At 38.7% G+C, this 11539-nt stretch overlaps 1 pseudogene; it reads right to left on the bottom strand.

Moving 5' to 3' along the window:
- Positions 1-322: 322 nt before the first annotated feature.
- Positions 323-1282, bottom strand: LOC101085068 (annotated as a pseudogene).
- Between the last annotated feature and the right edge of the window lie 10257 nt (positions 1283-11539).

Here is an 11539-nt window from a genome sequence, read left to right as displayed (position 1 = left end):
ACTCCCACAGAGTGCCTTAGATGAAAAACATTAATCATCAAAAGTTTACTTCAAATTCTAGATTTTTCATTCTCTGAATTCATTCACCAGGACTAACTAAAGTTTACCTGTGTGGAAAATAATATTTTTTCCTATCGATTTTATTTTTCTTTCAAATTAAAAGTCTCAGATTAAAAGTTTTGTGATTATTTCATAAATATTATAGCAGAATATTGACAGGTAGTTTCTCCTGACATCATGGTTGTGAATTCTGCATCTATTCATTTCCTCCAGAATGTTTTTCTTTACCCTAATACTAAATGCAGAATTTTATAACATAGACTTAGCTCATACTCAAAATATCTTTCTCTGTAAAAAATAATTTGATCGCTCCTTCACGAATCTGCTTGGTCTTCATTCAGGGACAATTGGATTCAAACTGGGAGGCAGCAACATGTGGAGGTTGGCTATGAAAATATGAACATGGTGAGGTATGGAGCATCCCCCAAAGCGGTGAGTGAAGAAGTTAAAGAAGGCTGGGACATAGGTGATAACAATAGCACCTATGTGTGATGTGCAGGTGCTAAAGGCTTTGTGGCAAGCATCTGCAGATGACAGATTTACTACAGCACAGATAATCAGAGTGTAAGACATGCAGGTACAGAAAATATCAAATCCTGCAATCAGTATGACAGCTACTAGACCATAGATAGCATCAATCTTGAGGTTGCCACAGGATAATTTAGCCAATGACATGTGGTCACAGTAGGTGTGGTGGATGAGGTTTCCCCTGCAGAAGGGGAAATGTGTGATCAGGAAAGTAAATGGGATTGTGAGCAACACACTTCTACTGCAGGTGGCAAACCCAACCTTGGTAATCGCAGTGTTGGTGAGGATGGTAGAATAGTGCAGAGGATAGCAAATAGCCACATAGCAATCCAAGGCCATAAGCATGAGCACACCACACTCCATACTTGTCAGCATGTGGATGAAAAACACGTGCACAAGGCAGGCATTAAAGTCGATCCCTTTGAGATTGAACCAAAAGATACATAACACTAGGGACATGCAAAGTACATGCATTAGCATCTGTAAGGGACAGCAAGGACAGGAAGTAGTACATGGGCCGGTGCAGGACCTCCTTGTGGCTAATGAGGTGGATGAGCCCACAGTTCCCAAGGACAGCAATGATGTACATGATGCAGAATGTCAGGGAGATCCAGGTGTGTGCAGCTTCCAGTTTAGGAATCCCATTGAGAATGAAGTATCTTGGTGTCAGCCTGAAGCTGTTGACTCCATACATGATAGTCAATTGCAAAGCATGTTACTTTCTATACCAATAAAAATGTCCTATACAAGAAGATGGTAGTGACATTAATTTCATTCTGAGACAAAAGAAGAACAAGCATTTTGCACAATATAAATAAAATTTAGGAGAAAAATAATCTTTTTGTACACTGTTATTTGATACTACTGAGGTACTCCTGGGCCTCTTAATGAATCAAAAGGACACTAACATAGTGCATACGTTATAGCAGAGACCCGATCTCCTTTGATTTTATTCTGTAAAGGCTGTCTTTGTGCACATGCTCATATTCTAAGCTGCTCACTAGTGCTTGTTTCTGCTCCCTTGACCAATTTCCAATTTATCGTTCTGGTTTAAACAACACTCGTTCTCTTGACTTCTCACATAATCTCCTTCTTCCAAGAAGACCTTGAAGATGTGTTTACTGCATTATAATCAATTAAATCATATGAGCCCTTATTACATACAGATAAAATGTGTCTACTTATTACACACAGGTATGATAGGGCTAAGCATGATCTAGACTTTGCAAGTCTACACCTTTCAAGTTTGGATTTTCCAAGTCAAAATAATCAAAGACATGATTTCATGGGTCAAAAATTACATAATAGGTTATGACTTACAAATGATGGCCACAGTCATTTTGCACTATATATCTGGCTGTTTCTTGCTGGTAAATGTGAACGATTTAACTACTTGCATTTAACCAATGACATTGTTAAGTTCTGTGTAATCCTCACAATTTCTCTTGCTTCTCCCAAATTTCCATGTAGATAACCATGCTATATAAATATTCATAATTATTTTAGTTCCCTTTAGTATATTATGTTTAGCCTCAAATAACTCTGAAGATTATACTGGATAGGGTGAAAGGTTTTCTAAATAATTTGTTTTTGAAAACAATTAGCTTTCTACCTTTCTTTTATGTCTGGGAAGTTGTTTTAACCTGAAAGTTTTTTTTTTTTATTTTTTTTTTCAGCGTTTATTTATTTTTGGGACAGAGAGAGACAGAGCATGAACGGGGGAGGGGCAGGGAGAGGGAGACACAGAATCGGAAATAGGCTCCAGGCTCTGAGCCATCAGCCCAGAGCCCAACGCGGGGCTAGAACTCACGAACCGCGAGATCATGACCTGGCTGAAGTCGGACGCTTAACCGACTGCGCCACCCAGGCGCCCCTAACCTGAAAGTTTTTTGATTGAAATTATAACTTTGGGTCTCTTTCTTTCTGTTTTGTTTTTGAGAAAACTCCTCTTTATCTTATATTTTTAAAAGTTTTTCATGAGTTTTTGTTTGCAACTTGATTTATTCATTTTTCCTGCAGCAGTATATTGTATATTTCATTGCATTTACAAAAACTAATTTATATATTCCTTTGTTATATTTCAGTTTACCCCCTAAACAGTCTTTCCAAAGTTCTAACATTCATTGTCCATATTTCTCTCTCTCCATTGTGTGTGGTGGGGGAGGGGGTAGAAAAGAGAGAAATTTACCCTAAGGTTGTTTCTATATAAGTGGCTGGTTTGTGTGTTTTCACCCATTACCTTTTTTTTTTTTTAATTTTACCAAAACCTGTATCCCTGGGTATGTCTTTTTTAAAATATGAAATTTATTGTCAAATGGGTTTCCATACAACACCCAGCGCTCATCCCAACAGGTGCCCTCCTCAATACCCATCACCCACCCTCTCCTCCCTCCCACTCCCCATCAACACTCAGTTTATTCCCAGTTTTTAAGAGTCCCTTATGGTTTGCCTCCTTCCCTCTCTGTAACTTTTTTTTCCCTTTCCCCTCCCCCGTGGTCTTCTGTTAAGTTTCTCAGGATCCACATAAGAGTGAAAACATATGGTATCTGTCTTTCTCTGTATGACTTATTTCACTTAGCATAACACTCTCCAGTTCCATCCACATTGCTACAAAAGGCCATATTTCATTCTCATTGCCACATACTATTCCATTGTGTATATAAACCACAATTTCTTCATGCATTCATCAGTTGATGGACATTTAGGCTCTTTCCATAATTTGGTTATTGTTTAAAGTGCTGCTATAAACACTGGGGTTCAAGTGCCCCTCTGCATCAGCACTCCTGTGTCCCTTGGGTAAATTCCTAGCAGTGCTATTGCTAGGTCATAGGGTAGATCTATTTTTAATTTTTTGAGGAACCTCCACACTGCTTTACAGAGTGGCTGCATCAGTGTGCATTCCCACCAACAGTGCAAGAGGGTTCCTGTTTCTCCACATCCTCGCCAGCATCTATAGTCTTCTGATTTGTTCATTTAGCCACTCTGACCAGCATGAGGTAACATCTCAGTGTGATTTTGATTTCTATTTCCCTGATGAGGAGTGATGTTGAGCATCTTTTCATGTGCCTATTGGCCATCCAGATGTCTTCTTCAGAGAAGTGTCTATTCATGTCTTCTGCTCATTACTTCACTAGATTATTTGTTTTTCGGGTGTGGAGTTTGGTGAGTTCTCTATAGATTTTGGATACTAGCCCTTTGTCTGATATGTCATTTGCAAATATCTTTTCCCATTCTGTCAGTTGCCTTTTAATTTTGTTGATTGTTTCCTTTGCAATGCAGAAGTTTTTATCTTGATGAGGTCCCAGTAGTTCATTTTTGCTTTTAATTCCCTTGCCTTTAGGGATGTGTTAAGTAAGGAATTGCCGTTGCTGAGGTCAGAGAGGCTTTTTCATGTTTTCCCCTCTAGGATTTTTATGGTTTCCTGTCTCACATTCAGGTCCTTCATCCATTTTGAGTTTGTTTTTGTGAATGGTGTAAGAAAGTGGTCTAGTTTCATCCTTGTGCATGTTGCTGTCCAGTTCTCCCAGCACCATTTGTTAAAGAGACTGTCTTTTTTCCATTGGATATTCTTTCCTGCTTTGTCAAGATTAGTTGGCCATACATTTATGGGTCCAATTCTGGAGTCTCTATTCTATTCCATTGGTCTAGGTGTCTGGTTTTGTGCCAATACCATAATGTCCTGAAGAATACAGATCTGTAGTAGAGACAAAAGTCTGGGATTGTGGTGCCTCTCGCTTTAGTCTTCTTCTTCAATATTACTTTGGCTATTAGGGGTCTTTTGTGGTTCCATACAAATTTTAGGATTGCTTGTTCTAGCTTCGAGAATAATGCTGGTGCAATTTTGATTGGGATTGCATTGAATGTGTAGATAGCTTTGGGTAGTATTGACATTTTAACAATATTTATTCTTCCAACCCATGAGCATGGAATGCTTTTCCATTTCTTTGTATCTTCTTCAATTTCCTTCATAAGCTTTCTATAGTTTTCAGCATACTGATCTTGTACATCTTTGGTTACGTTTATTCCTAGGTATTTTATGCTTCTTGGTGCAATTGTGAATGGGATCAGTTTCTTTATTTGTCTTTCTGTTGCTTCATTATTAGTGTATAAGAATACACTAACGCAACTGATTTCTGTACATTAATTCTGTATCCTGCGACTTTGCTGAATTCATGTATCAGTTCTAGCAGACTTTTCTGGTTTTCCATGTATAATATCACGTCATCTGCAAAAAGTGAAAGCTTGACTTCATCTTTGGTAATTTTGATGCCCTTGACTTCCTTTTGTTGTCTCCTGATGCTAGCACTTCCAACACTATGTTAAACAACAGCGGTGAGAGTAGACATCCCTGTCGTGTTTGTGATCTCACGGGGAAAGCTCTCAGTTTTTCCCCATTGAGGATGATATTAGCTGTCGGCTTTTCATAAATGGCTTTTATGATGTTTAAGTATGTTCCTTCTATCCAGACTTTCTTGAGGGTTTTTATTAAGAAAGGATGCTGAGTTTTGTCAAATGCTTTTTCTGCAGCGATTGACAGGATCATATGGTTCTTTTCTTTTCTGTTATTAATGTGATGTATCACATTGATTGATTTGCAAATGTTGAACCAGCCCTGCAGCTCAGGAATGAATCCCACTTGATCATGGTGAATAATTCTTTTTATATGCTATTGATTTTGATTTGCTAGTATCTTGTTGAGAATTTTTGCATCCATGTTCATCAGGAATATTGGCCTGTGGTTCTCTTTTTTTGCTGGGTCTCTGTCTGGTTTAGGAATCTAAGTAATGCTGGCTTCATAGAATGAGTCTGAAAGTTCTCCTTCCCTTTCTAGTTTTTGGAACAGCTTGAGAAGGATAGGCATTATCTCAAGGATAGCTTGACAAGGATAGGCTTTACATGTCTTGTAGAATTCCCCTGAGAAGCCATCTGGTCCTGGACTCTTATTTGTTGGGAGATTTTTGATAACTGATTCAATTTCTTCACTGGTTATAGGTCTGTTCAAATTTTCTATTTCTTCCTGTTCGAGTTTTGGAAGTGTGTGGGTGCTTAGGAATTTTTCCATTTCTTCCAGGTTGTCCAGTTTGTTGGCATATAATTTTTCATAGTATTCCCTGATAATTGCTTGTATTTCTGAGGGATTGGTTGTAATCATTCCATTTTCATTCATGATTTTATCTATTTGGGTCATCTCCCTGTCTTTGTGAGAAGCCTGGCTAGAGGTTTATCAATTTATTTATGTTTTTCAAAAAACCAACTCTGGTTTCATTGATCTGCTCTACAGGTTTTTTTTTTTAGATTCTCTACTGTTTATTTTTGCTTGAATCTTTATTATTTCTCTTCTTCTGCTGGGTTTGGGGTGTCTTTGCTGTTCTGCTTCTATTTCCTTTAGGTGTGCTGTTAGATTTTGTATTTGGGATTTTTCTTGTTTCTTGAGATAGGCCTGGATTGCAATGTATTTTCCTCTCAGGACTGTCTTTGCTGCATCCCAAAGCGTTTGGGTTGTATTTTCATTTTCATTTGTTTCCATATATTTTTTAATTTCTTCTCTAATTGCCCCGTTGACCCATTCATTCTTTAGTAGGGTGTTCTTTAACCTCCATGCTTTTGTAGGTTTTCCAGAATCTTTCCTGTGGTTGATTTCAAATTTCATAGCATTGTGGTCTGAAAGTGTGCATGGTATGATCTCAATTCTTGTATACTTATGAAGGGCTGTTTTGTGACCCAGTATGTGATCTATGCTGGAGAATGTTCCACGTGCACTCAGAAGAAAGTATATTCTGTTGCTTTGGGATGCAGAATTCTATATATAGATAATTCTAAATTTATATATTCTATATATATCAAGTCCATCTGATCCAATGTATCATTCAGGGCCCTTGTTTCTTTATTGATCCTGTGTCTGGATGATCTATCCATTGTTGTAAGTGGTGTATTAAAGTCCCCTGCAATGACCACATTCTTATCAATAAGGTCCTTATGTTTGTGATTAATTGTTTTATATATTTGGGGGCTCCCATATTTGGTGCATAGACATGTATAATTGTTAGCTCTTCCTGATGGATAGACCCTGTAATTATTATGTAATGTCCTTCTTCATCTCTTGTTACAGCCTTTAATTTAAAGTCTAGTTTGTCAGATCTAAGTATGGCTACTCCCACTTTCTTTTGACTTCCATAACATGATAGATAGTTCTCCATCCCCTCACTTTCAATCTGAAGGTGTCCTCAGGTCTAAAATGGGTCTCTTGTAGATAGCAAATGGATGGGTCTTGTTTTTTTTATCCATTCTGATACGCTATGTCTTTTGGTTGGTGCATTTAGTCCATTTACATTCAGTGTTGTTATTGAAAGATATGGGTGTAGAGTCATTATGATGTCTGTAGGTGTCATGCTTGTAAGTGATGTCTCTGGTACTTTCTGGTCCTTGCAACAATTCACTCACAGAATCCCCCTTAGTATCTCTTGTAGGGCTGATTTAGTGGCAATGAATTCCTTCAGTTTTTGTTTGTTTGGGAAAACTTTAATCTCTCCTTCTATTTTAAATGACAGACTTGCTGAATAAAGGATTCTCAGCTGCATTTTTTTCTGTCTATCACATTGAAGATTTCTTGCCATTCATTTCTGGCCTGCCAAGTTTCAGTAGATAGGTCTGCTATTACTCTTATGTGTTTACCTTTGTATTTTAGGGCCTATTTATCCCTAGCTGCTTTCAGAATTTTCCCTTTATCCTTGTATTTTGCCAGTTTCACTATGATATTTAGTTTAGAAGATCAATTCAAGTTATGTCTGAAGGGAGTTATCTGTGCCTCTTGGATTTAAGTGGCTTTTTCCCCTCCAGATCAGGGAAGTTCTCAGCTATGATTTGTTCAAGTATACCTTCAGCCCCTTTCTCTCTCTCTTCTTCTGGAATTGCTATGATACTGATATTGTTCTGTTTTGTTGCATCACTTAGTTCTCTAATTCTCCCCTCATACTCTTATTTTTTTTCATCTCTCTTTTTCTCATTTCCTGTTTTTCCATAACTTTATCTTCTAATTCACCTATTCTCTCCTCTGCCTCTTCAATCTGTGCTATGGCCACATCCATTTTATTTTGCACATCATTTATAGCATTTTTAATTTCATCATGACTATTTTTTAGTTCCTTGATCTCTGTAGCAATAGATTCTCTGCTATCCTCTATGCTTTTTTCAAGCCCAGCGATTATTTGTATGACAATTATTCTAATTTCTTCTTCCATTATATTGCTTAATTGGTTTTGATCAATTCATTAGCTGTTGCTACTTCCTGGAGTTTCTTTTGAGGAGAATTTTCCTGTCTCATCATTTTGGGTAATCCCTGTGGTAGCTCCAAACTACAGGACACTTTCCCTGTATGTGGAGTGGTGTGGACCCTGTCTGGGCTGCTTGCACACTGCCAGGCTTGTGGTGCTGCTTTGATGGGATCTGGCCAAGGGCATATTAGCCAAGGTGGATCCACTGGGTGCACAGGGGTGGTAGGGGCAGGCTTATCTTGCTTTGCCATGGGTGGTCTCCTGCAGGAGGGGCCCTGCAGCACTAGGAAGAAGGCCAGCTGGTTGGAGGGATGGATCCACAGAAGTACAGTGTTGGGCGTTTGCGTGATGCCAACAATTTTGGTGATGGGAAGTCGTTCCCTTTGGAATTTTGACTGGGAGATGGGAGAGGGAAATGGCGCTTGCCATCGCCTTTGTTCCCCCACTAAGCTCTGTCCTTCTGGGACTCAACAACTCTCCCTCCCATCATCCTTTCACCCTCCCTGCTCTCCGAGAGCAGAGCTGTTGACATTTAACATTCTAGATGTTAAGTCCCACTGGCTATCAGAACTCACGAAGTCCGGCCCCTCCGCTTTTGCAAGTCAGACTTGGGGGCTCTGCCTTGCCCAGCGGGCTGACCCTCCACTGCCCTGGCTCCCTCTCACCTGTCCATGTAGCATGCACGGCCTCTCTGCCCTTCCTACCCTCTTCTGTGAGCCTCTTGTCTATGCTTGGCTCTGGAGAGTCCGTTTTACTAGTCTTCTGGCAGTTTTCTGGGTTATTTACACAAATGTGGGTGTAATCTAAGCGATCAGCTGGACGAGGTGAGCCCAGTGTTCTCCTATGCCAACATCTTCCCAAAATTCTGTCCTCACCCATTACATGAACAAGTGGAAACCTTTTGAAATGATGCCATAGAAACAGTATATCAATACATAAAAATGAGGAAAGCAATTTTCTTTCTAGAAAGCATGAAAAGATTAGAATTGATGGCTTCTTAAAGCAAATTGCCCAACTGTAAAATGAGCAAACCATGGAAACATTAAGTATACCATGGAAATTTTCACCACAACTTGGAGGATAATAAGCAAAATATATAGTGCATTCATAATTATTTTTAGTATTATTACATTATTTTGCTTTACAAAATAATTGAGACAAATCTAGGCATTCCATAAACCTTTAGGCTCCTTACATCTCACTCAGAGCAAAAGTGACATCCCTGTATTTATTTACAACATCCTGTACAATTAGAACTCTTTGGCATCTCTAGGATTGCCTCCCACTGCTCTAACCCTGATCCCCTCAGCCTCTCCGTGCCTACTGGATTCTTCTCAAATTCAGCAAGCATGTGTACAATCCATGGCATTTCCACTTGCCACTTTCACTGCCTGCTTTGTTATTTGCCAGAAAATACCATGCTAAATACCTTCACCAGTTCCAGGTCTGATCTCAGTGTCAGACCCAAGGTAAGGCTTTTCCTTACCCTAATCCAAAACCGCAAACCCTAGACCTCTGCCAAACTTGGCATAATCTCTTCCTCGCCACATTTTATGTACTCCACAGCAATTACCATGTTCCTTGGTCGCTCACCAGAATTTTAAAAATCTATATGCACAGGAATTGCTGTCTATTTTGTTCACTGCTGTGCCTCTTGCACTTAACATAGTAACTGGCACAAGAAAAGAGTTGTAGAATGAATGGATGGATGGATGGATTTCAAAATGTCCTTTTTGGTTGATCCTCTTGCTTGTATATAAATACCTTAACAAATTAGTGTGTGTATGGAAATATCAGAGTATCTGGAGTATGGGAAATATGGTTGCAAGATGCTTGGAATCCTAAAGATTTTGTTTGTTTGTTTCTTTTGTTTCTTTTTTTCTTTCTTTTTGTTGTGAAATTGGAGAAAATTAAAACTGGTTTGAGTACTTTCAGTAAAGGCAAGTAATTGCCTTTTGTATTATTTTGCACACTTGAAGGTCATACATATGATGAACAAGAAAAGTTATAGGAAAGTAGATTAGGGTTGTCGGATTGTTATTCAATCATGCAGATAGAAATCCCTAGTAAGACAAAAAGATTCCTGTCATCAGATGTATTAAAGCAAAGGGAGAATGACATATGTCACGAATGTTGTCATGGGGAAGTTGGGGTCCACTATCACTGGAATTCCTTCCAACTCTTGCACTAATTCATTTTCACTGCTAGAGATTTTACCACTTCCCAAGGAAGACTGTTCCATCCACAGGGAGAAGACATTATTATGCAGTCTTTTCCAAAGTTCTGATTTTGATTGCTTTTCTATTATTGTGCAGACATTTGCTTGCCTATAATATTATCTCTTTGGTCCTTATCACATGAGCACTACTGTGCCTAAACCACACTTAATTTTTCCCCCACGTCTCCTCCCTCATAAAGGCAGTTTGTGAATCCCTTTGGTTTCAGAAGTTTAAAGAATGAGGTAACTAGTCCTCCACATTCAGCCACCCTCTATATCCAATCCCTGCTATCTAGTTGCAGATTTTCTGTGCATCTTTATATATATTTTTCCCCCCTGGATCACCCACACCCACCCTGATGTTTTGAAATCTCCATTTGTAACTGGTATTGCTCAGGAAATTGTACAGCATTGGTTAGGAACACTATATAACAACTCTTAGTGGTTTCTCTGGGGGCTTTTCCAAGAAAAGGGGGAAAATGTTTCTGATGCTATACAGATAGATGTCCCATAGGTCATCTCTGATGGGGGAGAAGATAAATTTAACTTTGTTGAAACTAGATCTACACAGACATCTCCTGTTATCTGAATATGGAGTGTTCCTATGAAATGGTATGAAGCAAAGAAGCAATTACGATGTATTTAAGTGGAAAATTTTGTGAGCATTTCTGGACCTGTCTTGGGCTTTTCTGATATGTTAGGGCACATCTTGTTAATGGATGCACAAAATAAGTGGAGATAAAGCACAGATGCTCACAGACACACTTCAAAGCTGTGAGAGCTTGATGCTGACATGCTGAGTGTGGTTCCCAGGGAAGGAGCTTGGCAGGGCCACTCTGTCTGCTCAGGTGTTCATTGCCTCTGCAACAGGTCACTGTAAAAAGAAACACTGACTGCTAGTATTGCTTTGAGCCTTTTTTTATACAAGTGAAAATCTTTGATTTCTTTTGTTTATCAAAAAGAGTACCAATGTGAGTCTTTTGTAAAAGTGAGGTGGCATAACACAAACTTTCAAAAAGTGGGGAATACCTGTATTTAGAATATATTTGAGCCAGGAGGAAAAGTCTCAACAGTTAGCCTTAAATTTTATCAACTTTTCTCTAATGGAACATGTGAACTGTCTGGTATCCATTGCAATATAAACGTCGAACTATAACTGTCTTCCCAGTGTTTCTCAACTGTAGCCTCAAAACTGAATCGTGCACCTGCTCTATATACATAAGAAACCTGAAAATATATGTCTATACAAAGACTTGCTCATGAATGTCTGGAGCAGATTTATTCATAATAGCCCCAATCAGGAAATATATGAATATCTAATAATGCAAGTAAGTGAATAAAGGAATTTTAGTAAATCTATACATAGATATACAAGAAGTAAATTAAAGAGAATATGCCACCAATACTCACCAAGCTGGAAGCATCATGCTCCCTGATTTCAAATTATATCACAGATCATAGT

The sequence above is a fragment of the Felis catus genome, chromosome D1, assembly GCF_018350175.1.
Source record: "Felis catus isolate Fca126 chromosome D1, F.catus_Fca126_mat1.0, whole genome shotgun sequence".
Taxonomy (NCBI): Eukaryota; Metazoa; Chordata; class Mammalia; order Carnivora; family Felidae; genus Felis; species Felis catus.
The sequence above is the reverse complement of the archived record's forward strand: the minus strand, read 5'-3'. Positions and strand labels throughout refer to the sequence as shown.